The sequence below is a fragment of the Lissotriton vulgaris genome, chromosome 4_1 (assembly GCF_964263255.1).
Source record: "Lissotriton vulgaris chromosome 4_1, aLisVul1.2, whole genome shotgun sequence".
NCBI classification, from domain to species: Eukaryota; Metazoa; Chordata; class Amphibia; order Caudata; family Salamandridae; genus Lissotriton; species Lissotriton vulgaris.
Genome location: NC_141691.1, coordinates 406,249,687 through 406,277,343, shown reverse-complemented (window position 1 = coordinate 406,277,343; position 27,657 = coordinate 406,249,687).

Here is a 27,657-nt window from a genome sequence, read left to right as displayed (position 1 = left end):
CTGATGGATTTGCCCATTAGAGAGCCTAGGACTAGTACGTCGGGGGCAAGAAGTCAGACTAGACCAAAAGAGGTGTTGATCGAAGGTGCATCTGGGGTTAGGAGTGCCACAGTAGTATCCCCAGAAGAATTAGACCGATGGACAAAGGATCTGGAGAAGGAAACCACTCCCCAACCCAAAGCATTAGAGATATATAAATTAAGGATAGAAATAGAAGAAATGATGGCTGGAAATGTAGGAGTTGAGCGCCTAAGCTCGTACAGTGAAAAAGAGTTACTGTTTATCAGCAAAAATCTTACCCGGAGTGCTAGGTTGCTCCATGAAAGGATAATGGATACAGCCACAGAAATGGGAATTGACATTAGTCGCTCCAAAATCCTTCAGAAACCTTACAGAGTAGACTTTTCAGACAAAGATTTAGAAAGTTTGAATGTGGTGGGAAAACAGATCCAGATAAAGGAATTGTTGAAGCTCTTGCAGAAGTGGGGAGAGGTGGGAAAATGGAGAACCAGATGGGCAAAGAAAAAGGAAGACAGCAGGGCTAAGTCTCAGGCTTCAGAATTCGTGTTAAAGGAAGTAACACCAACAGAAAAATTGTGCCCCATGAGAGAGGTCCCGGGAGGGAAATATGTCCATGTCCCTTGGTCCCGACAGGATATTGTGTCATTTAGAAATGACTTCCCGAAATTACGGGAGAAGCCTGTTGACTGGTACAGGCAGGTAGAACGCTTCATAAAGGTTCAGAAATGCCTCTTGAAAGACCTGGATGGGTTTTTCGACATTGTGGTCCCTGTAGATTTGTGGACCGAATGTAAAATAGAAATTGATTGGCCTAATGAGGAATATCCCAGAGATGAGAAAACCGGAGCTCCCTCACCTGATGTAATGAGGAAATATGACCAGGTCATACAGTACCTTAAGAAAAAGGTGCCAGCAAAGGAGACGGATTGGACCCGAATAGATAGAACCACCCAAGAACGTGATGAAACTGTGCATTCCTTTTATGAAAGGTTACTGCAAGTATTCAAGACTTACAGTGGTATCGATAATGTGGACATGAAAGACATGACCCATTTCAGTTACAGATTTGTGCTAGGATTAAGACCTGAAATATCGCAATGGATTCGAGATAATAAAATCAGTTGGCAGGGAAAGCCCATAGATGATGTCCTGAAATATGCCAAATACTGCGAAGATGAAATCGAAAATAAAAAGAAAGCCCTCAAGGAGAAAGTAATGTGGGCACAGGTGAAATTAGCTGAACAGCAGGAGAAACAGTTAAGTAAATTGACTTCCAGTAATAATGCTCAGAATGCCACTGCTGGGGGAGGAGGAAATCCCCGAACTAAAATGAGTCGGGAAGAGGCCATGAAGAAGTTTCCGTGCCATGGGTGCGGCCAGATAGGGCATTGGCGAGACGAGTGTCCACACCTGCAGGCCGGTAATGCCCCTGTAAATGGTTTAAATCCACAGGTGCCGAAAGAGGGGACAAGAAAGAACCAGCAGCAGGTAAAATTACCTCCAGTACCTCGCGCTCCTAGACAGAATTTTAAGAATCAGGGTCAGCAGAATGAGAGGGCGGAAGTATGGGAAGTCGAGAATGAAAGAAATGCAGTCATTCCACAGTATTTGTTAAATGATACCTTCCTCTGTGAAGATCAAGATTGACGGGGCCTGAGAGGGGAGGATGAGGAGTGCGTACTTGGCGCCTCCTTACCGGTAGACCAGACTGGACCATACATTGAAGGAAAGGTTGAAGGGAAAGACGTCACCTTTCTGTTGGACACTGGTGCTACCAGATCTACTGTAAGAACAGTGGATGTTCCTAACCTACCCCTCTCGGGAGAAGCGATCCAAGTAGTGGGTGTCTCCAATCAAATAATAAGTACTCCAGTAACAGAACCAATGGAAGTTTCCACAGGAAATTTCAAAGAAATGCACAGATTTGTGGTCTGTGATTCCAGTCCTGTGAACCTGCTAGGACGTGATTTGTTGTGCAAGATGCATTGTACCATCTATTGCACACCGAAAGGCGTCGAAATTCAGACCCCCGATGAAGATGGTTTGTACAAGCTGATGTTAGTCAGACAAGATTCTGATATCAAACCTTTAACAGTTGAGGATTTACCTGAAGAGCTCCAGTTAAGAGTAGTACCAGAAGTGTGGGATTTCACCGGAAAAGATGTAGGCTTAATGGCAAATGTGGACCCAGTTAAAATAGCAATAAAAACAAATGCTGTATACCCCAAAACCAGACAGTACAAAATGAGTGCAGAAGTAAAGGCAGGAGTAGCGACTGAAATTACCAGGCTGCTCGAAGCAGAAATAATAGAGGAAGTGATGAGCAGTCCCTGTAATTCGCCTATCATTGGGATCAAAAAGCCTAGTGGAAAATATCGGGTGGTGCAAGATTTGCGCAAGGTAAACCAGATTGTTGTGCCTTGCTGTCCTGTTGTGCCCAACCCTGCAGTGATACTATATCAGATTCCCTGGAATGCAGAATGGTTCACTGTCATCGACCTGTGCCATGCATTCTTTTCCATCCCATTGCATCCAGAAAGCAAGTTCCTTTTCAGTTTTGAATTTGACAGCCATATCTATGTCTGGAATCGTGTCCCCCAGGGGTACACCGAAAGTCCATCGATTTTCAACCAGGTACTAAAAAAGTGCCTTGAAACCCTAGTGTTGCCAAAAGAGTCTGTTTTGGTGCAGTACATAGATGACCTGTTAGTGGCATCCAAAACCCAGACTGACTGTGTCACTGACACCATTGCCTTGCTGAATCATCTAGGAAAGGGAGGACATAAAGTGTCACCTGACAAGTTACAATTTTGTAAAAACTCAGTGAAGTATCTGGGGCACCAGATAGAAAAAGGAATCAGGAAAGTTACTACAGAAAGAATCAAAATAATTAAAGCAATGGAACTGCCCAGAACTCAGAAAGAGGTGAGAATGTTCTTGGGAGTTGTGGGTTACTGCAGACAATGGATTGTAGGATTTGCGGCTCTAGCCAGACCCCTGATAAAAATGACAAAGAAAGGAGTAGAAGACCCCGTCAGTTGGGACAGTGAAAGCATGACCGCTTGGGTAACTTTGAGAAACTGTCTATGTACCGCTCCTGCATTGGGTATGCCTGATTACTCTAAGCCCTTTGAGCTATTCTGTGACACGAGAGAGAATTGTGCTCTTTCAGTCCTGACCCAGGAACACGGATTAGTTAGAAGACCGGTGGCCTATTTTTCAGCCACCCTAGATCCGGTGGCTGCTGGATTACCTGGATGCTTGAAAGCAGTTGCTGCTACTTGCGTCAGTCTGGAACAGAGTGAGAACATTGTCATGGGACATCACGTCACTGTATATGTTCCTCATTCTGTTGTAATCCTACTGACTAGAACTAAGACCCAGTACCTCACACCTAGTCGGCTGACTAAGTATGAGAGAATTTTGATTGGTGCTGAAAATGTAACTATTTCCCGGTGCAACGTCCTAAACCATGCGACGCTGTTACCTGTCCCTCTGGATGTAGAAATTGAAGAGGAAGGGGAACATAATTGCATCGATTTAACTGAGTTCAGTACAAAGCCCCGTCCGGACATCCGTGAAATAGCGTTACTTGATGGGGATAAGACAATGTTCGTGGATGGCTCATGTTTGAGACATGAAAGTGGGAGTCTGAGTGCTGCCTATGCTGTGGTTACGTTGACGGAAACCATAGAGGCATCTTACCTGAGCGAGGTGAAATCTGCACAAGTGGCAGAGCTCATCGCGTTAACCAGAGCATGTAAGAGGGGTAAGAACAAGAGAATAACTGTTTACACAGACAGCCAGTACTGTTTTGGGGTCGTTCATGACTTCGGCCAATTGTGGCTGCAAAGAGAATTCATGACTTCCTCAGGCACACCTATCAGAAATGGAAAGGTGGTGCATAACTTACTGGAAGCTATCCAATTGCCCAAAGAATTGGCTGTGGTCAAGTGTGCGGCTCACAAATCTGGAAATGATGATGTGACTGCCGGTAATAGGTACGCTGACCAAATTGCACAATTTTGTGCCCGATACCATATGTCACTCCAAATTGCGTTGTGGAGTGGAACCAGCTGCCAACTTATGTTGTTTGAGAATGTGTCAACGTGGGAAGAATTAAAGGATTTGCAACAGGCAACAGACAGGCAAGAAAAAGGCAGGTGGGCAGCAAATGGATGCAAATTGAGAGATGATGGTGTGGTGGTAAACTCGACTGGGGTGCCTGTACTGCCTGATAGCTTGATTGACCCCATGATCAGAATGATACATGAACCAACACATATGGGAAGGGACGCAATGTGTCGGGTGTTTGACAAGGTGTTCTGTAATTCAAAGTTCAGGAACCAGGCGGAAAAGCTTTGCCAGAGGTGCCTAGTGTGTCAGCAATTCAATGCGGGAAAAAGGACTGTGGTAGAACAGAGTAATATCGGAAAGGCAGTAGGTCCCTTTGTCAGAATGCAGGCAGACTTTATAACAATGCCTAAGTGTCAAGGGTATAGATATATCTTAGTCATAGTTTGCCTATTCTCCAGGTGGGTGGAAGCATATCCCGCAAAGAAAAATGATGCTCTCACTACAGCCAAGTTATTGCTCAGGGAGTTGATACCTAGGTATGGAATCCCAGAGACAATCGAAACGGACCAAGGTGGGCATTTTGCCAACGATGTCCTAGAAGAACTCTGTAAAGCATTCAAAATGAAGCAAAGACTGCATTGTGCCTACCATCCAGAGGCTTCTGGGGTAGTGGAACAAATAAATGGCACCCTGAAATCCAGATTGGGCAAAATGTGTGATTCTACAAAGATGAACTGGATAGAGGCTTTACCCCTTGTGCTGATGAGTTTGAGAAGTATCCCGAACAGAAAAACTGGCCTAAGTCCCCATGAAGTGTTGATGGGAAGAGTGATGCGACAGGCATGGGTACCCGGACACAAACTGCTAAGCATTTCTGATGATATGGTATTAGAATACTGCAAGCAGCTGGGTGACCAAGTGCGTTCTCTCTCTCAGCAGATTGGAGAGACAGAAGACGAGTGGCCAAAGACTCCAGCACATAAACTGCAGCCAGGAGATTGGGTGGCGTTAAAGAAACACACCCGGAGCAGTTGCCTGAAACCCAGGTGGGGAAAGCCATGACAAGTGATCCTCGTCACTACAACTGCTGTAAAGTGTGCTGGTGTACCGAAGTGGATCCACGCCAGCCACACGAAGCGGGTAACTGGAGAAAACGCGACTGGAGCTGAAGGCAGCGCAGCTGAAGAGGCTTCCGAGGAGGAGAGTCCGGAGCTAGCTGACATCGAACTGCCGAGCACAAGTCGAGACGTTGAATGGTTCCCCGCCGACGACCAGGTTCATGATCCAATACGAACCAGGAAATATTCCTACTTAGACAGTGAGTGGGATAGTCCAGGAGAGCTAGAAATAGAGGAGGAAGGTCAGGTCAACGAAAATCACAACACACCTGATCAGGAAGTAGGCCAAGTAGGGTCAGATCAAAACATCGAAACTTCTCCTGAAACTCCAGAGATTGGAGAGGGACAGATAGAAATTAGAGCTGACGTTCATGCAGAAGAAAGCGTAAAGATCGAAGAGCATGAACAGGAACAGATAGAATTAGATCAACGTGCTCAGACAACGGAAATAAAAGCAACCAGAAATAAAAAGCAAGTACGATTTGAATCTGAGCGAGGTCAGATTAGGGACCAGGCAGAAGAAATAGATGAAAGACCTGGAACTAGTCAGACAGGCAGGGAAACAGAGGTGCCACAACAAAAAGTAAAGAGGGTACACGAAGAAGGCCAAGTTTCCTCAACTACTGGGAGGCACGGAGGCAGAAGTGCACCCCGATACGTCAAGAGACTGAGGCTCAGACTAAAGACAGTCGAAGAAAAACTGAAAGACCGAAAAAGGGCTGAAAGTGAAAGGAAGGCAGCCCAAGGCAAATCGCTAAGAAAGAGCGACAGAATAAAGAAACAGAACCGACTGTATCGGAGCCCTGAATGGACTTACTTTGTGTTGGAGGAAATTGACGAGCCACACCACAGTGGCAACAGTGACGAAGAGTCCATCGCTGATCGGAGTTCTGACGAAGACCCTCCTTGAGAGAGAACCCCGAAGTGAGCCTTTGGTACAAAGAAACGAAAAGGGGTAGCAAAAGCCACCTGTAAGCTAAAAATGTCTGATCCGAGTGTCTCTGGAAGATCCAGATGTGGGTGTCTTAAAACCTGTTGTAAAATATGCTTGTGTAGTATAGCAATGCTAATAGTCATGTGGATAGGACTAACAGTTTTTCTACCCTTTATGATAAGTAAAAATCCTAATTTGTCCCCTACTGAACCAGAAGCAGTAGACGTAGGGGCTGTACAGACTGCAGAAACACCACGAAGCTTAGAAAGACACGACAGACAAGTAAGACTGACACACACACGACCTAATTTAGAAGCATCAGATGAGGATGGACTACATTTTCACAAAATGAGAAACAGGACACATTTAAATGTTTTTGCTAACTTGTTAGTGCATTACGTAGAAGCTATGGAAATAGAGGACTGTTATGTCTGCATGAAGCTACCAACTTCAGTAGCTGAAGGCGTGACATATCACCATCTACCTTTAACCTATGGAATTTCCTGTAGTATATTAGCTAGCTTGTTTTATATGAGCACTTTACAGTACTATTACTCAAATGCTGACGTAGTATTTTCTGAACTTCCCATTAGAGGACATCTGAACCTTGTACATACTAAAAGTGACGTGACCCGTTATATGGGAGAATATTTTCTGACTATAGGCAACATAAATTTAGATGAAGCAAGACAAGCTAATCTGACCTGTTCTCTGCAAGAGCAGGAAAAGATGTTTATAAAGATGGCAGACAGAAGGAGAGAAAAGTTTCAGAAGAAGGCAAATGACGAAAAGGATAGAGTCCCTAGGTGGGCTGAGCACATGGATAACACCTCGCAAGGCGAAGCTAGTCCTGCCTTGTTGTTGGATTTTGAACGAAAGGGGAAACTTTGTATCCATAGGGAAAAGACAGAGTACTATACAATGTATTCATCAGTTCCAGCGAGTGTGAACATAATTACAAGGTAATTGGAGGTTGGGGTTTCAAAAATGGGTCAGAACCTGTGTTTCCCGGAATATATTATATATGTGGGAACAAGGCTTATTTCAAATTGCCGGATCACTGGTATGGAAGCTGCTACTTTGGCATTGTTTTCCCGAAAATATACCATGTGAATAATGCAGCTGGAAGCGATGAAGAAACTAATGGCTTAGTGCGTAGTAAACGTGAAAGTGTAGGTGAAATTATAGGTGATATCTTTAGTGCACTGATACCTGGAATGGGGGTAGTTCTGAACACTCATAGAATCTGCAAATTGTCTACAGTAGTGGACCGGCTATCAACGGACACTGCTGCTGGATTCCTGATGGTCAATACTGAAATGGTTGCGATCAGATCAATGGTTTTACAAAACCGCCTTGCTCTTGACATCCTATTAGCAAAAGAGGGCGGAGTCTGTAGAATGCTGAAAGCGCAACATTGTTGCACTTACATTCCTGATAAAAGTATCGAATTAAAACAATATGTGAAGAACATAACTAATTTGGAAAAAGAACTCAAACCATTGGAGGTTGACAGTGCCTGGACGAGACTGACTGGAGGTCTCTCCTCTATAGGTAGTTGGTTTACTAACCTAGGTAGAAATCTTTTGTGGAAAATACTGATGCCAATAGTTGTGATAGGCGTAGTTGTGTTGATCATCTTCATCTGCTGCAAATGCCAGAAATGCAAAAAGAAATATACAGTGAATAAGAGGGGGGTGAAAAGAAATATTGATGAATTAGAATTAGAAGAATTAAAGAATGAAATCTACAAAAAGGTGAAAAATCACCACTCTCATAGAGAAGCTGAAAGAAAACTCAACAATAAGTTTGTTGAAATCCAAATGAGTGATGTGGATGAATGAGAAAAGTTGGCATCTGTTTCCTTTTATGTGGTGATGATAGTAAATATCATCAAAGAGGGGATTGATGGAGCAGGGATTCGCGGGTAAAGCGCCTTGCTCGCATACAAAACCCTTGCCTAACTGTATAATCATATTAACACAATTGTTCGTCATTTATTAAGCGTTTTTCCAAACACGCGGGTGTCCACAGGATGCTTGCTTGTATGTCTTTCCTATATTAACGAGGCTTGCACTAAGGAAACGGCTGCTTCGCTGAAATTCAGTCTGCGCATGCGTCGGTCATACCCATGTGATGTGACGCACTCGCATTCTGGAGGGATTGTATTGCTCATGCGCACTGATGCAAAAATGGCCGCTTGTCTCTCACCACGCTTTCTGCTTGCTACCGCTGCTTCAGCCTATCTGTCTTTTCGCACTAAACCGTAATGCTATAGTCATTATAAAATAAGGGATGGTCAGAATTTCATCATGGTATACAGTGTGATCATTTTATATGTGATTTTAATTTGTTCTCGCTTACTTTTCATGTACCGCGTCTCTGGGGCTGGGAAATCGGGAGCAGAGCCATACTTGAGGCTCTGCTGGGCACCGTCATATGACCGGGGAGAAACTCTACTGCGCAGAAGCTGAAACCAGCCAGCTGGCTCCTGAAGCCCAATGCGCCTGAGAACCCAGCACAAGATGATGAAACTCGCCTTGAAACCAAGAGACTTTGTTGCAATGCCTTGTGCCCTCGTATTTTCTATTGTATTCCTATGGATGGGAACGTGAACCTAAGGGGCGGATATGAAAAATTAAAATTCATGATGGGAACGTTGAATTCTAGGGGGTGGTAATGACCGCACCACCTCTCCTGACCAATCATAATGTGGAAAACTGTCACTTGCAACATTGGTGGGTGGTCTAAGGGTCCCCAAACAGTATAATTGCCCTAGTTTAGCTTAGGAAAATTGTCCGACTTGTCCGAGTAGCAGACCTGTCACTGACCCTACGAACTCTATAGGTGCTCAATCTGAAGTGCTGCGGAGCACTCTGTCCATATTTTCCACAAACTCCTAAGGGGTGGAAATAATCCTAAGTGCTGGCGAAGCACTTTGCTGGGAAATTCGGAAACCCATTCGGGGTTACTGGCGGATTACTTGCAGAGAGGGGTAACGCAGGCGTTGCTTCTGAAGCTGTGGGTGTTGGTCGTACCTTGGTGAGCCCTGTCCTGATCCCAAAATCCTGAGGGGTATCCTGTCCTTACTGCCCGTGAGCTGTACCTGCTCGCATTCTGGCATTCCTTTCCTGAGGGTCCTTGTCCCCATCCTTCCAACTGACCCGTGGCCAGGGTTGGTCTTCATTCTGAACTAGGTAATTATCAGTCTGTGGGTTTGCGTCTCTCTCTCTCTCTCTCTCCCTCCTTTTCTCTCCACTTTCCTAATAAAGCATTCTTGTCCGTGATATTGCTCTATCACCCTGAAAGCAAGTCATATGTTTATTTAGAATTGTTCCACTTCTCTCCCCACCTTTAGAGAATTGCCAAACTGTTATTTTTATTAGTATGTTCCAATTTTTCCCTTTCCCTTAGTATGATTGCGGTGAACTTAGTAAGAATAGTTTAAAGCACTTAGGTTAAGTACATGTTCTAGGTCCCATCCATGCCCTGTGTCCTAGTATAAAGTTGCAGTGACTAGCTCTGTTCTAAAATTCCTACCTTTAGTCTTCCCATATACTCAAATGGTCTTAGCTCTAATCTATAGCTACTTTATGGTTTTGATTTTGATGGTTGAAGCATTACTCTGCATATCACTTATTGCCTTGTCATATTCTCTTTGAACTTATATATATATAAATCTTTGAACATCCTCAGGTGTCTGTGGTCATTATACAGAAATTGTGGATAAGTGTGTACTGATTATAAAGAGTATTTGTTCCTAGGCCCTGTCTACTTTTTCCCTTATAGCTCCAGATCTGTCATAAGAATTGTACCTGTGGTAAGTCGGGTACATGGTAAGCAGAGGTGAAACCAACCTTAATTGCTCATAGTAGCGTGCAGTAGGAGAAGGAAAAAGTAATCATCACCCGGTTCACCTAAAATATCAGTGTGGTATTGAAATCTGCACGCCAGGGCCCAGTGCGTGTAAAGAATTGGTAACCTCGGTGACCCGGGTGGACTGCGCGCTCTATCATACGTACGCGTACGTACGTGTACCCCGCGATTTAAAAAAATATATATATATTTATTTTTTTGGGCCTTGTGAGTCCTTGTGGGACCCCCTGAGCAGGCCTAGGGGGTCAGGGTGTTCCTCCCCTGCCCCCTTTTTGCTTTCCTCACGTTTGTTTTTCTGCTTTCTTGTGCTCGGTCTACCGAACACAAGATGGCGGCCAACACATCCTGGTTTGGAGTGTTGACATTCACGCATGCAGCTCATACTCAGAAAGGTACGAGTACGTACTCGCACGTACACGTACCCCGCGATTTAAATTTTTTTTTAATATTTTTGTCCTTGTGGGACACCCTGAGCAGGCCTAGGGGCTCAGGGTGTTTCTACCCTGCCCCCTTTTTGCGTTCTACACGTTTGTTTTTCTGCTTTCTTGTGCCTCGGTCTACCGAGCACAAGATGGCTGCCAACACTTCCTGGTTTGGAGTGTTGACAGCCAATAAGCATGCAGCTCGTACTCGAAAAGGTACGCGTATGTACGCGCACGTACGCGTACCCCGCGATTTTTGGGGGAAAAAACACATTTTTTTGGGCCTTGGGGGTCCTTGTGGGACCCTCTGAGCAGGCTTAGGGGGTCAGGGTGTTTCTACCCTGCCCCCTTTTTGCGTTCCACACGTTTATTTTTCTGCTTTCTTGTGCCTCAGTCTACCGAGGCACAAGATGGCTGCCAACACTTCCTGGTTTGTAGTGTTGACAGACAGTTGACAGCCAATCAGCATGCAGCTCGTGCTCGGAAAGGTACGCGTACGGTATGCGGACATGTACGTGTACGGTACGCGGACATGTACGCGTACGGCAAGCGCCTATAGATATATCTATGATTTTTTTTTCAGGAACTACTCAACGGATTTACACTATTTAACAAAAAGCGTGATCTGCGAACAGAACTCTACCTTTTTGACAAATTTGGTGTAATTCCGTTCAGCCGTTCCGGCTGTAGCCCTGGCTAAAGGTCCTATGGAAAATTTATTGGGGAAAACAAGTTTTGGGACCCTTTTTTCTCAGCACCCGCTTTACAAATCACCCCCAAACTTTCAGGGAAGGAGCGGAGCGAAGCAGGCCATTTTCTTGGAGACATTTGCGAAGATTCGTCCACCGGCTCCAAAGTTATTCCAAATAGAATGTTGCGGATTTCCAATGGAAACTAGGTCCTAACTACAACTACCTACTGGCGACCGCCAGTAGGTTTTATATATATATATATATATATATATATATATATATTCTTTTTTACGAGAAAACAGAATTCACAAGTGGTACGCAACTAAAGTGAATACAGAGAGTCACGCTAAAAAAGAGAATCCATACCCTATTACAATAGCAGAAGCAAAATTAGCACACACACTACAAGTGTTAAATGGTGAGAGAGATGAAAACAGCAGTCCCTATGACCAATTTCATGAGAATAATATCCCATTATCAATGAGTGTAGAAAGCGGTTTTAAACCTAAGTCTATTTTTCTGCCACAGATAAAAAGTGATGTTATTGACGTCTTCGAGAAAGGCATGAATAAAGAGTTACAACACATAGCCAACCATACAAAAAGAAAAGGCTGGAACAATACAACACCCGCACAAAGAAAGGCTCTAGAAAACTTAAGAAATGATAATTCCATTGTCATCAAAAAGTCGGACAAAGGGGGAAACGTAGTTGTTATGTCAAAAACAAAGTATATAGAAGAGGGTTTAAGACAACTAAGAGACACCACCAATTATAGTAGAAGCAATCGTATGGAATACGAACAATCATTGAAAAATTTTAACACTCAGTTAAATGAGTGGAAAACGAGAGGTTTGATCGAAAGTGAAGAATTTAGGTTTTTAGATTGTACACATCCTAAACTACCAGCCTTGTATCTTCTTCCGAAGATTCACAAGGACGCCAATAATCCCCCGGGGAGACCAATAGTTTCCTCACGAGGGAGTAATCTAGAAAATGCGTCTAGATATGTAGACCACTTCATCCAAGGACCAGTTCAGAAACTACCGGCATATTTAAAAGATTCAGGGGATTTCCTGAGAAAAATAGTTAATACAGACTGAGAACCAACCTATTCACTGTTAACATTAGATGTAGTGGGATTATACACATGCATCCCACACCAACAAGGGTTGGATGCATGTGAACACTTTTTATCAGAAAGATCCATCTCTTACGCGGAACATACACAAATGCTACTAGAAATAATGAGAACCTGCCTTACCCAAAACTTCTTCCTGTTCGATAATAAGATTTATAGACAAAACCTGGGTACTTGTATGGGAACATGCTTTGCGCCATCTTTTGCTGGGCTGTTCATGGGCCTGTGGGAAAAAGAAGTGGTGTACAGAATGCCCATATACACTGAGAAAGTCGTCCGATGGTTAAGATACATCAACTACATTTTTGTTATATGGAGAGGAACAGAGTCAGAAGCAGTTACCTTCGTTGAAACCCTAAACAAAAATCAATATAACTTGAAATTTATTAGTCATTGGGGAAAAGACAGTACGGAATTTCTCGATTTGAAGCTAAGAGTTACCAATAATAAACTAGAGAGCACCTTGTACAGAAAGAGCACGGCAGGCAATAGCTTACTTCATGCCCAGAGTTGTCACCCTAGCGCGCTCATCAGAAGTATCCCGATGGGAGAACTATTAAGGGCAAAGAGAAATTGCAGTACACCGCAAGGTTATATTGAAGAGGAAAAACAGATGTCTGACAGATTCAGAAACAGGGGTTATTCGGAGAAAATCATCAACAGAGCAAAGAGAGCAGTGGCAGGAAAAGACAGAGAGACTTTGCTCTTAGAAAGAACGAATAAGGATAAGGAAGAGAATACTATCCGATTTATTACTACATATAGTAATCAATCATATATGATTAGAAAAAGTCTGACAAAACTTTGGCCAATTCTGAAAACTGACTCTGACATCACGGATTATGTTGATCCATTCCCGCAAGTGACTTTCAAAAGGACAAAATCATTAAAAGATCAACTCCGCAAAGCAGTGGAAACCAAAAACCCAAAAATAGTTGGAACACAAGGCTTCTACACTTGTAGAAGCTGTAAAGCTTGCAAGAACAGTCGCAATAAGAAAGAGGTAACTCTATCTCGAGAAGCTGAAAAATTCCAAATAAAAGAACACACATCCTGCAACACAGAATTTGCGGTTTATGCTCTATTCTGTCCATGCAACATGAGTTATGTGGGCAGTACCTTCAAAAAGGCTAAGCTCAGAGTCCTGGAACATTTACAAGCAATAAAGAATGGCGACAAGTCATACCCAATCGCCAGACATTTTCAAAGCCAGCATAATCAGGATACATCATTACTGAGCTTCTGTGTGTTGGACACGATTACATTTGATGAAAGAGGTGGGAATAGAGTCCAAAACCTACGGAGGCTAGAGTCAAGAATAATCATTCAGTACAAGACAATGACCCCCTTAGGGCACAATTGCGATGAAGAGCTTGAAGTACATTTGGGTTAACCGGTTACAAATGAACATTACTGTTGTGTTACACAATAGGGGTCAAAAATGTCTTACATCATTGGGAAATTTGAGTTTAAGATCGTATTTCGTTTTTAGGAGCTTAGAAGCAGTAGTCTACATGGTGTCCAAATTGCTAATAAGAAATGTTGATTTTCTATTTGATCTCTCCTAGATACAGATTTAAAAGTACATCTGGTCACAGGTTGTTTTATGTATTATTTTATTTGTTTTCTTTACTCTAGGACATATGAAGAAAAGAAGCGGTAGAATTTGCAGATACCAAGAGAATCTTTTCATGTATTCGTCACAAATTGAATGAAACTGTGGTGAATTAAAGGAATGAAAAGCCCATTTGGGCTCAATAACTCTTTCTAAGTGAGTCGCTCAAAATGAGCGAAAAAGAAATTCTGACAAGGGGATATACTAAGGAAATTTTACCAATGTGGTGAAAATTAGCTGAGAATGCCCACTAGGGCTAGATACCTCACAGTCAATTAAGTCTGTCCAGAGCTATTAAGAGCTAAGATGAAAGTAACCTAGGTGAAATTACTCCTTCTTTTCAAACACCCCTTTCTTCACTTTCATTTAGTAATCTCCCTAAAACCCTATGGTATTATAAAATGAACTAACCTACTAAAGGTTGTAACATATGTTTTTAATGTTAACAGGGGCTTGGAGCCTACTAAAGGAAGAACACTAACACTCACCTGAACTGCAAGGACCAGCATGCATCAAGGCGATAAACTGCAAGCCAAGCACACTGTGGGCGGAGTCCTGTAATGAAAATAAAAGAAAGTGATTCACCAGGTGAGCCTTCCTTGCCTCGGTTTGAAACTCATGATGAAGAGGCGTTTGCCTCGAAACGCGTCGATTATCATGTGAGGGGAGGTGAGTTTGACGGGGCCACGTGGTGTCTATCGCGTGCCTCCCAGGCAGACCGTGAAGTTTAGGGTGCATTTGGTGGCCTCCGAGGTGAGACCGCATGAGTTTCCTGCAGTGCAAGGTGCCTGGTACTTGATTCGAAAAGCACAGCTGCACCTCCCCGGCGGGCCCAGCCTCCTGGGGTCTCCGGGGAGTGCCGCTGTAGGGTCTCCGTGCTCGGGCTGTGGTTGGTGCAGGAGGGCTTACATCTGCTGATCTCGTCTCAGGAGGGCTTCCGGGACCACTTCGGTGGCCGGCAAGGCTGCACCCAACTGCTTGCAACCTGGAGCCCGGACAAGGAGAGTGGGGGCGCAAGGGGGGTTCCCCCTCCAGAAAATGTGAAGTGGGACAGTCCCTCCCGCCCCTCACATCTGCCAAATTGGAAGCCGGCATCCCGACCCGTAGGCGCTGGATTCCAGTTCCACGCCCGCCTCTCCTTGCAGAATAATCCCGCAGACCAGACCCCGACGTTTACAAACAAAACCCTGCTGTTGGTCTGCCCGCAGCTGTCCTCACCCATTCCAGCATAGGTGGGCGCTGACAAACGTTGAATAATTAACTTGTTAGCTCCTGCTGTGACAGGCCTGCTTTCACGCAGCACTATAAACAGGCGCTCCTATTTCACTGATGCCGGTTTTATAAACTGTAGCCTATTTGTCAACCCTGTGCTATAATTCACACGGATTACTGCGGCAAACTTGTTTAACCACTGCATTTTCATCACTGTTTATTTATGCAGTCAGTCTGGTGTGTATGTGTAAGAGTTTGGTACAAAGGAAAACAAAAACGTGATGGGTGAAATGCCGGAATTAATCTCGGGCACTGTTAAGTGCTCTGGGCCACATTCTGCTCCATCCTGTATTGCTCACCATGATTTGATTTAATTTTTAGGTTTGGCTCTAGGTGTGTGTGTGTGGCTCTGGGTGTGTGTGTGTGTGTGGCTCTGGGTGTGTGTATGTGTGGCTCTGGGTGTGTGTTTGTGGCTGGCTCTGGGTGTGTGTGTGTGTGGCTGGCTCTAGGTGTGTTTGTGTGGTAGTAATTGCTGTCTGCTGAGCTCGTCCGTAGGGTACAATAGGTCTCACATTTGCGAGAGATTAAGCTAATGGCAATGTAAATGACAATGCCATTTATTTATCTGTTTTCAAAACCAACACATAAATACAAATTTTGTCATTTACAATGCCATTAGCTCAAACTTTTCCAAAGGCGAAACCATTGCATTGTAAATGCTTGTTTTTATATAGTTACTAAGATGGGAAAGGTAAAATGAGAAACAAAAGTGAAACAAGTCTAGCACTTCTTGTTGCTGAGTTATCACTCCAACCAGATATTGCACAGTGTAGTGTTCCATAACGTCAGGAAAGCACAGAACTGTTTGCCAGAAGTCGGACAGTCGTTTTTTGTAATCCACACAGGTATTCTATATCCGATTCAGGTTGTCTCGAAGGAGTTTAGGGTACTTCAGCAGGATTGTTTACTTCTGTGGAGTTTGGTCTCGCCTTTAGGACCTTATAAGTGTTTACCTAAGCAACACTTGATGTTGTTGCACCAAGGATATTGTGCTGGATAACTAAACAATTATAAGGTCCCAAAAGCAAGACCTATTGGCTATGCCAATGCTTGTTTGAGAAGTTCTTCCCCCTTTCTGAAAGCATTTGAAATCCAGTAAACTGACAGCTTTTCCAATGAATTCTGTCTGTGCAAACTGTTTATTCTTTTGCTGGTAAGATAGCTCAGGGACTTCAAAATTCCCTGTTGAGATTGGTGTGGCATTGCAGATGTCCGTTTCAAATCTGTTCAAGGCCAATCAGCAATGTGGGAGACCTTTGAGATCACCCTGGAAGAGCTCAGGAATGAGTACCACCTTGCAACTTCAGAAACATATAAGCATGTTCAACTACACCATGCACTAGCAGCCCATATCACCAAGGGGACCCACCTAGAGAACTTTACACCTTTGGAGGATAGGATCTTAAAAGAACCACTTCCTAAAAATGACATATCCTTTATATAAAGCAAACACAAGGATATGATGGACGGAGTGCTGAAACTTTTCAGACCCTCACCCCTAGTCACAGATCTGGGTTGAATCCATCATCGTTCTTTAGCTTCCTTCGCCACCTCAGTTCAGACCCAGCTATATGCAAATCAGTCTTGACCCTGTGCCTCATAGGAACAGTCCAGCCCGAACTGCCAAGCCACATCTTCCCTGAAATGGAAACAAGCATCCTGGAACTGGTGTTTGGGTAACACCCATCCTCAACCAGGCTAGCTTGAATACAGTTCAGAAAAGGGGGTGGTGATGAACAGAGTGTCTGAATTAAGCAGACCACTCTTACCCAGTCCAAAGATCAGGGCTTGATCCATCTCCGTTATTTATCTCACTGCACCATCCCAGCTCAGAACCTGGCTTTATGCAAATCAGTCTGTCCCTGGCCCAGTGCATCATGGGAACAGGGCAGACTAAACTACCAAGCCAATTCTTCACCAGAAAGGAGACAAGCTACCGGGGACCGGTTTCTGGCATTTCAGCCGTCGTCGGCCCGGCTTGCTTGAATCCTGATGGTGCAGTGAGAAAGGGACTCATGTCTGAGTATACCCTGCCACACCTATAGTGGCCAAAAACGATTCAGAAAAGGGGGTGGTGATGAACAGAGTGTCTGAATTAAGCAGACCACTCTTACCCAGTCCAAAGATCAGGGCTTGATCCATCACCGTTATTTATCTCACTGCACCATCCCAGCTCAGAACCTGGCTATATGCAAATCAGTCTGTCCCTGGCCCAGTGCATCATGGGAACAGGGCAGACTAAACTACCAAGCCAATTCTTCACCAGAAAGGAGACAAGCTACCGGGGACCGGTTTCTGGCATTTCAGCCGTCGTCGCTCCGGCTTGCTTGAATCCTGATGGTGCAGTGAGAAAGGGACTCATGTCTGAGTATAACCTGCCACACCTATAGTGGCCAAAAACGATTCAGAAAAGGGGGTGGTGATGAACAGAGTGTCTGAATTAGGCAGACCACTCTTACCCAGTCCAAAGATCAGGGCTTGATCCATCACCGTTATTTATCTCACTGCACCATCCCAGCTCAGAACCTGGCTATATGCAAATCAGTCTGTCCCTGGCCCAGTGCATCATGGGAACAGGGCAGACTAAACTACCAAGCCAATTCTTCACCAGAAAGGAGACAAGCTACCGGGGACCGGTTTCTGGCATTTCAGCCGTCGTCGGCCCGGCTTGCTTGAATCCTGATGGTGCAGTGAGAAAGGGACTCATGTCTGAGTATACCCTGCCACACCTATAGTGGCCAAAAACAATTCAGAAAAGGGGGTGGTGATGAACAGAGTGTCTGAATTAAGCAGACCACTCTTACCCAGTCCAAAGATCAGGGCTTGATCCATCACCGTTATTTATCTCACTGCACCATCCCAGCTCAGAACCTGGCTATATGCAAATCAGTCTGTCCCTGGCCCAGTGCATCATGGGAACAGGGCAGACTAAACTACCAAGCCAATTCTTCACCAGAAAGGAGACAAGCTACCGGGGACCGGTTTCTGGCATTTCAGCCGTCGTTGGCCCGGCTTGCTTGAATCCTGATGGTGCAGTGAGAAAGGGACTCATGTCTGAGTATAGCCTGCCACACCTACAGTGGCCAAAAACGATTCAGAAAAGGGGGTGGTGATGAACAGAGTGTCTGAATTAAGCAGACCACTCTTACCCAGTCCAAAGATCAGGGCTTGATCCATCACCGTTATTTATCTCACTGCACCATCCCAGCTCAGAACCTGGCTATATGCAAATCAGTCTGTCCCTGGCCCAGTGCATCATGGGAACAGGGCAGACTAAACTACCAAGCCAATTCTTCACCAGAAAGGAGACAAGCTACCGGGGACCGGTTTCTGGCATTTCAGCCGTCGTCGGCCCGGCTTGCTTGAATCCTGATGGTGCAGTGAGAAAGGGACTCATGTCTGAGTATACCCTGCCACACCTATAGTGGCCAAAAACGATTCTGTCCCTCACCACCCCTTGTTGTAAATATTTTTGTCCACCCTAAGCGTGGAAGGGTATTCTCAGATGTGAGACCCTTGCTCATTGCACCATCAGGATTCAAGCAAACCGGGCCGAAGACGGCTGTAATGCCAGAAACCGGTCCCCGGGAGCTTGTTTCCTTCCCAGTGTAAGAATTGGCTTTTGTAGTTTGGTTTGCCCTGTTCCCATCATGCACTGGGACAGGAACAGACTAATTTGCATACAGCCAGGTTCTGAAACTGGGATGGTGCAGTGAGCTAAAAAACGGTGTTGGATCTAGCCCTGATCTCTTGACTGGGTGAGAGCTTTCTGCTTAATTCAGAGACTCTGTCCCTCACCACCCCTTGTTGTAAATATAGCTTGAATACAGTGGCAAAGTGAGCAAGGGACCCACGTCTGGGCATACCCTGCCAACTTAGGGCGAACAAAGAAAGCACAAGGAGATGATGGATTGAGCGCTGAAAATTTTCAGACCCTCACTCCCAGTCACAGATCTAGGTTGAATCCATCATCATTCTTTAGCTCACTTTGCCACCTCAGTTCAGACCCAGCTATATGCAAATCAGTCTGGACCCTGTGCCTCATGGGAACAGTTCAGCCCGAACTGCAAAGCCAGGTCTTCCCTGAACCAGAAACAAGTATCCAGGGACCGGTGTCTGGGTAACACCCTTCATCAGCCAGGCTAGGTTAAATCCAGTGTCAAACTGGAATGACATGGTTAGCAAAAAAACTATGGATTTAGGCCCAGACCTCTGTACTGGGATGAATGTATGACATTGTTATGCATTCTGTCCATCAATTGCTGTTTTTGTATTTGTCACCCCGAGTGGGATGGGTATGCCCAGATGTGAGTCCTGTGCTCTCCATGCCATTGGAGTCAAGCTATCTTGGCTGAAGAGGATGCTTGTTTCCAGTCCAGGGATTACCTGGCCTGGCCGTTCAGCTGGACTGTTCCCATTGGGCACAGGGTCAAAAATGATTTGCATATGGCTGGGTTCAAACTGGAATGGCATGGTGAGCAGAAAAATTATGGATTTAGGCTCAGATCTCTGTACTGGGGTGAATGTACGACATTGTTCTGCATTCTGTCCATCAATTGTTGGTTTTGCATTTGTCACCCCGAGCCGGACTGAAATGCCCATACGTGGGTCCTGTGCTCTCCATGCCACTGGAGTCAAGCTATCCTGGCTGAAGAGGGGTGAAACCCCGAAACCGGTCCTAGCATGCTTGTTTCCTGTCCAGGGAGGACCAGGTCTGGCAGTTCGGCTGGACTGTTCCCATTGGGCACAGGGTCAAGACTGATTTGCATATGGCTGGGTACAAACTGGAATGGCATGCTTCAACCCCACAACACGGTTTCCATCATCGTGCAGGCGATGCGAGCCACAGCGGCTGAACGTCGAACCAAGATGGCAGCAGAAACATCACTACAATAGCTGCAGCGCTGAAACAGTCTACAGGGGAGCAGTTTGACAGTCGATACTGCAACATTTGGCTTACCTTCTTTGTAGCTTCCCTCCGATAATGGCTGGTGCGTAGCCGCTTTGCTGGACCTCCTGAGAGAATTAGCCTCATTGGATGCGGTGCACACCATCACAACCCCCACTCTCCGGCCCGTTTGCCGATTCCTGCTTGCATGATCCCGCCTACAAGCCAAACCTGATAATGTTAGATCCTCACCTCTGAAACCCATCACGGTTGGGGGCTAAAGATCTGCCGTGTGTCGTGGCAATTTGCGATGGGTGTCCCTATTTTATTGCATTCTTGGATGATTGCACCACTGATACACAGCTTACTTCTCTACAGCACCCTTCCTTGATTGGCTCTACAGCACCCTTCCTTGATTGAGAGGCTATTTTCAAAAAGCTGAATGCAGCACATGACATTGCTCAAAGCACCACTACTACAAGTTGAAGCAGCAAGTATAAGAAAGATATTAAGGACTTTAATAGCAGAATCAGAAACGCAGAAGGAGATTAAGCGCTGTTGAAGATTGCAATAATCTCCCCTCCAAACAAATTTCAAAGAAGGAATCTTTAATAGCTCCTCTCAACGTGATATCATGGACCTGGGGAATGAAATAGGAGCACCAATCTTAGGATCTTTGGTCTCTTAGAAGGTACGGAAGACGCTGCTTCGTCAATGATAATACTTCTAGAAAAATGAATTCCCACTATGTTAACCATCAATTCAGTTAAAGACTTTGTATTGGACAGAGCACACCAGATTCCCAAATCTAAATTTAAAACCTCCACAGTGCCACAATCAATCATCTTTAAACCGCTACAGCATCACCATTCTGAAAGTATCCTAGCCCATATGAGGAAAAGTAAATCTATAACATGGCAAGAGGATAGGAGGAGAAAACCTTCTGCCTTCAGGAAAAAACTTACAGAAAAAGCATTTCAGTACTCCTTTGTTTGATAGTCTAAATTTAAATTCATCTTTCAAGGTAAAACTCTGATATTTACGGAACCTTTGAAAATTTACTTATTTTTGAAGAACAGATCTGAAACACAAATGGATGGTGATGATTCCATCCCTGGGTCCTCTTCATTCCCAGCGACTTGAACTTTGCTTAGTATTGCATACAAGTTACCTCAACGTATGATGATTATATGTTTTGTCTCCATGATTGAACCTATTTTAGTTTCTGCTCAAACTGCTGTTTCGATTTCACTAAACATCAGTAATCAGTCTCCCACAAAAGGATTGTGGCGAATGAATACAGAATTATTAGAATCCGAAACAGAGGTATGGGACTTAACCTCAGCTAAATTGCTAGGCATAATTCTGGACAATCGCATCTTTATGCCGGAAGCGCATCAGCGCCGCCAGCAGAGGCGCTAATACCAACTGCAAGTCCTAAGGAAACTAAAGCCCTTCATTCCGATGGCAGATCTCAAGACAGCAGTACAAGTGTTTGTGATCTCCAAACTAGACTACAGTAGTGCCACCCTTGTGGATTTATCAAAATCAAACCTAGCGCCTCTGAAGGCTACTTTTTTAACGCGGTAGCTCGACTCATCACATGCTTTAAACAAGATTTGGCATAGCCAATAGGTCTTGACTTTGAGACCTTGTAAGTAAAAAAAACTGAAGTATAAAACTTTACGTTTACATTTACTTCGTATTTAGGATGCAGTAAATGTAAACGTGAAGTCTTACACTTCAGTTTTTTTTTTTACTTACAAGGTCCAAAAGGCGAGACCTATGGGCTATGCCAATGCTTGTTTTGAGTAGCAGTGGTTGTAAGGCGGTGGGAAGGTGAAGTACTTTTCATTGTGACTGTTCAGGAAAATAAAGCAGTTACTTGGATCACTTTCTTTGGCATCTTAACTACAATATTAAGTTGACATGCTAGTAAAACCAGAATGTCACTTTTTGTAGAAATACCATAGAATAAGGTAAAGGAGAACGATATAAAGAAAGTGTTATTTTACTGTAGGAACAAGTTACTATCATATGATCCAAATATATGTCTTCTTACTATGATTGGTCTTCAGAAATGTGTACAGATTCATCATCTTGGGCTAGTGATGTTGAGAGAATGCGCCAACATTGTGATGCTGTACGGGATAGTGATGACTATGGTTCTGGTAATGGAAACAAGTTAAGACGCGAGTATCGAGGATAACATCAATGATGGAGATAATAAAAAGAATCCGTTGGGTGTCTCTCCAACTGTATGATGCTAGCGAATATGCTGAAGAGTGTAGTATCGAGGAAACTTCTAGAAAAGAGGGTGTAAAAATACTTGTCAGACTAACAAAAAAGCATAATAATTATATACTATTTTGAATAGTTGGTTTCATTTGTTTTGTTATGGGGGATTAACATATGTTGAACGTGCTATGCACACCACTTGCTTTACTGACTTCTCCATTCATTTTAGTTTGTGATATGTTTTGGAATGTTATCCTTTGAGTGCTGTAGTTTTTCCTAAAATCCATCTTGCAGATTCACTCTGTGGGATGGGGTGGCCTCCTTTAACTTGATGGAATAAACATACTTGTTAAACCCTTCTTTGATCTAGGGCTCTGTCGTGATTGCAGGACCCACAGCAAGACCTCTTCCTATTGCCAATGTAAGTTTGTGTAACAACTTTGCCTGGTGGGGTTAGTGCGACTATCATCATAAGTGAGAAAGGGAAACTTCAAGTCCCAGAATCCAAAGTGCTATTAGCTAAACAGTACACACTGTCTAAATGGCAAGCACAACATTGAATCAAAGGAAAGCAATGCTATTGTGGCATGAAAGTATGTTATGACTACACTCCACCCCAGTCGTACGAGGCAGGTGATTAGCTGGTCATGCTTACAAACCACACCCAAACAATACCTGCAGAATGATGCCCCACGCAGATGAATCGCACACAAAGTGTGTGAGCTCCCAGCATCTGCGGCCTGGTCGCCAATAGCACGTAAAGCTCCTGGTAGATAACACTACAAGCCCTGCCACTGTGCGCCAATGTTCATACCTTTCCCAGCTGAAATGTTGCTGAATCGGATCTGCGCTGGCTTGTCTCGGTCTGATAAGCGCCCTTGATCCTGGCGCCGGTGCCAGCGGTCAGCACCCGTGGGGTGGCGTATTCTGGCATGGTAAAGGCTGCTGTACATGCGGCGGATGGATGCAGATACCAAGCGCCCCCTTCTCCTTCCAGCAGCCTTCAGTGAACGGAAAAGGAAGCTTCCAGCGAAACACCGGTTAGACAGGCGGGGCGTCTCTGATGATGTTAGAAGCTCCATCTAAGGCACAACCTCTAAAAGAAACAAAACAAGCGCTGAAAGACAAGCAGCCAGCGTTTACCTTATGGGAGTGAGCAGCGGCAGGCGCGATAATTGCAAACAGATGGCGCTGCTGCACTCTCCCACATGGCAAACGACGCACATGCACTAGGGCCCATTGGAAACAGTGCAGAACATGCACAAGTTTCCACAATAGCCGGGAGCGATTGCGACGTGCGTAGGAAAGACCTAAAAAGCGATCACATCACCCCAGATCTCAAAGCTCTGAACTGGCTTCCCTATGAGGCAAAGATCCACCTAAAAATTGCCTGCCTGACTTACAGAGCTCTTCGCCATTACACGCCAACTTACTTTGTGAAAAAACTCGTTCTGTAAGGCGAGACTAGAACTTTAAGAAGCACAAGCCCTCATCTACTGAAGCCCTACAAATTAAAAAAAAAGAAAACCTACAAACACTCCTTCTCTGGAATGGCCCCCAAAATTTGAAACTCACTTCCACCTGAGACCAGATCCAACTCCTCTACAGCCATATTCAACTGAAGAATAAAACAAATATTAATGATCAGATACTTCCCCAATGAAGATGCAACCATTCCCCCTCCTGCCCACTAAGAAGACTATCAGGACGTACTTCACCCCCTCGTTACTTTCTTCGGTGACACTCTACATATCCTATTATGATCATTCAGAATTAAGCCTCTACGTATGTCAACCTACGTCTTCCCCTACACTCTAACTTGCGCTTCCTGATGTTCCGCGCAGGCTCACCTGTATATGGTTATCTTCTTACACTTATACTCACTTTGGCTGTACTCCTACATTTGTGTATTACTATTTTTGCTCTCCAGTTTGTATGATTTCTGAAAGGACAATTTTTATGTTTCTTTTTTTGATGTACAGCGCTTTGTTTCCCAAAAGAGTCATTTGTTTCTGCTTATCTGCTTGCCATCATGTTGTACAGCACTTGAATGCTCGGAAGGGCCATGTTCGTGCTATATAAAACTCAATAAATAAATAAATACATTTAGCCATGTTTGTCCTGGGGAACTCTAATTCTGTTTCTTCCCCAGTCACTTTTTGGGCTGCACTAAAATGCACTTTAAGAGGTCACTGTGTCTGCCATATGGCCAAGAGCAACACAATTATTAACCACATGACTGCTGGCCATTTCCCCCCCCCTGTGCTGGAAAATGCCATTTTAGTGGCACCATGACGAGCTCAGCTCGTCATCAGCACACGACACCCATGGGTGATGATGAGCTGAGCTCGTCATCAGCATCGAAAGGGTTAAAGCACCGTTAAACAAATTAGAAAAAGAGATGAAGGCAAATTAAATCCTGCACAGACAATCTAAAGATCCATCTTTCCTAAATACCTCCAAACGGCTCACATACAAAGATAATACTATCATATAAAAATGAGCACACTTAGGAGTCAAAGCTCAAAAAAATGCAAAAAACTCTTTTATCTAAATAAAGCAAGGACATCACTAGCAACATTTCTGAAGTTTAAGCAGAATAGCAGCCTAATTACAAAAATCAAAGGCCAAAAGGGTCTATTAAATCTAAAATAACTGACATCTTGTAGATCTTTAAAACTTTCTCTGCTTCCTTGTATCCACCTGATAGAATTGTAAGTGTACGGTCTTGGCTAACCTTCTTCGGTGACATTGCAATGAAATCCCTGTCAGAGAACGATAATACCCCTCTGAACAAGTCAATAGACAAAAGGGAAATTCTGCACGCAGTCAAACGTATTACCACGTGTAACTCACTGGGACCGGATGGTTTATCCATTCATTTCTTATATAACATTTTCGTCCATCCTGATAAACTTGTTAAATATGCTATTTAACCACCTTGCTAGTTCAGATAAAGGTTCTGGCACTGCAGCAGAAGCAACCATTGTTGTTATCCCAAAAGAAGGGAAAAACCATTGTGACCCAAAAAACTTTAGACCCATTTCTTTGTTAAATATGGAAGCCAAAATATATGCGAAAATGCTCGCTTACAGGCTTGAACCTCCTTATAACCAAATGAATCTATGATACCCAATCATGCGATCAATTGTGCAGAATGCTTTCTCAAGGGTAGACTTGCAAGTAATAGCATCCTGACTTTTTGCCATATTATTGAAAAATCCTCATTGCCCAATTCGCCTTACGCTGCTGCCATAGAGTTTAAGCACAGATTAAATGTTTGACAAAGTTACCTGGCCTTAGTTAGAAGCAGTGATCCATAGGTATGTTTTTGGAGAATCTTTCTCGAAAATGATCATGGCGTTATATGGTAATCCCACTGCAAGAGTTAGACCTAAGTGAGTCACCACTACCCCTTTATCGTTGCATCAGCGCACCAGGCAACGCTGTCCACTAATCCCTATTTTTTTCTTTTAGCTATAGATCCCCTTCTCATAATACTCAATACTGCACCAGAGCTTAAAGGGGTACAATTGGGCTCTTCCACCTTCAAACATGCAGTTTATGCTGATGATATCTATATTTTCAGAAGTCTCTGATTCAGCCATTTTGGCCATCATTAAGATTATCCACTCTTTATCTAGTTGCTCTTGTTACACCCTGAATAAGGATAAGACATAAGTATTACCACTAAATATTCATTGCCACCCTTCATGCATGGGAAGCTCGGGTAAACAATGGCAATCTAAATGTATAAAACATCTTGGCATGTGATTCTCTGGTGAGTAATGCAGGTCACCAGACAGTAATGTGTAAGATATATGTATTCATATGTACCAGTAATGATGACAGCTAATTCTCATCATTGCTATACGACAAGTCAATGTATGAATAAAAGACAAAATGCAAATAAAGAGATTAAAAATGGTTCTCTGGTGATCTATCTGCGTCAATCTCCTATAATGAACAAAAAATGCTCCAAAAAATATAAGACCTACTTTCGTCTTGGACCCCTAAATACATTTCCTGGTGGGGAAGAATTGAAACATTACAAATTATGATGATTCCTCTATTAAATTTCCTTTACAATTACCTAGTTTTTTAAAGAATCTTTAAATAAATGTTTGGCAGACAAGACCAAAGGTATAGAGTGCAAAAGATTTACTAGGTATTCAGAAAGGGTTGATGGATTGTCATCCACATAACTCTGTTCAAGGCTCTTGTAAGAGAAAAAGATCGATAAATTCAACTTTGTATACCATATTGCTGAAAGATTCAAAGGTGGAGTACAAGATAAATTAACCCACTTTGGAAGCCCACAGGATTTAAAGTTTAGGTGAAGAGCCGGGTCTTCAGTTTCTTTTGGAACTCAAAAACTGAGAAGGCTCAGATGTTCAAGGGCAGGGCCAGGCTTTAGAAGTGAAGTAGGAGAAGGTACAACTGCAAGATCTGGTTATGCATGTGTGGGAGGGCTGCAAACAGGAGTCCAGCTCATCTGAGGTGTCTGGTAGGTGTGTGGAAGTGTGTCCAGTTGTTGAGGTACATGGGTTCATTTTGTATAAGTATTTGTGTGCATGAAGAGTCTTAACCTCTTCGATGCGTCGGACGGCCCCCGGCCGTCCGACGTCACAATGCTTGTGTGCGTCAGACGGCCAGGAGCCGTCCGAACTGCGCATGTGCCGAATTCTGCCGCACTGCGGTGGAATTTGCGCCGCATCGAAGAGGTTAAGAGTACTTGTTTGTTTAATGGGAGCCAGTGGAGCTCTTTGAGGTGGGAGGTAATGTGAGTGCGGCATCAGAGTCTGATGGGGAGCCTGGCTGCAGAGTTTGTATGGTTTGGAGTCTTCTGGTCAGTTCAGCTTTGGTTCCAACATAGAGTGCATTGCCATAGTCCAGCCTGCTGGTGAAAAGGGATTGAATGACAATTTTGCGAGCGTTGGTGGAGAGCCATTTGAAGATCTTCTTGAGCATCTGGACTGTGTTGAAGCAGGACACAGTGACTGTATTCACTTGGCACATAATGGTGAGTAGGTTGCCGATTATTATTCCAAGCTTCTTTGTGTGGGTTGCCAGGAGGGGTTTGGATCCGAGTTCAGCAGGCCTCCAAGTGGTGTTAAAGAGTGAAGTGTCTTTGCCAAAGGTAACTTCTTCCGTTTTGTCTGTTTTGAGGTTGAGGCAGTAGGTGTTCATCCATGGGCCTACTTCGGTCATGCAGGCAGAGAAACTGGTCTGAGTGTTTAGTATCTTGTCGGAGAGGGATAGTATGAGCTGGATGTTGTCAGAATAGGAAATGATGTTGATTCAGTGAGCACGGATAATGCTGGTGAGTGAGTTCATGTAGGCGTTGAACAGAGTGGAGATCAGT